Source organism: Haliaeetus leucocephalus, unplaced genomic scaffold (assembly GCF_000737465.1).
Source record: "Haliaeetus leucocephalus isolate CR32 unplaced genomic scaffold, Haliaeetus_leucocephalus-4.0 Scaffold295, whole genome shotgun sequence".
NCBI lineage: Eukaryota > Metazoa > Chordata > Aves > Accipitriformes > Accipitridae > Haliaeetus > Haliaeetus leucocephalus.
In genome coordinates, this window is record NW_010972731.1 from 6,367,766 (window position 1) to 6,368,104 (window position 339).

Consider the following 339-nt stretch of genomic DNA (forward strand, 5'->3'; position numbering starts at 1 on the left):
CCTGGGCCGGCAGGAAGGGTCCCCCAGGGGGGGCTTTGACTTGGGGGGGGGGGGCTGTGCAGGTCCCCTGTGGGGTGCAGATTCCCTGTGGGGGTGCTTTGCCATGGGGGGGGTGCAGGTCCCCTGGGGGGGTCCTCTACCCTGGGGGGGAAGTGCAGGTCCCCTGTGGGGTCTGCCATGGGGGGGTGTAGGTCCCTTATGGGGGGTGCTCTGCGATGGGGGGGCATGCAGGTCCCCTGGGGGTGCAGACCCCCCATGGGGGTCCTCTGCCATGGAGGGGGGGTGCAGGCGTGCAGCCCCACCACAGCGGTTAAGCTGCTGGAAGGGAAATGCAGTCAC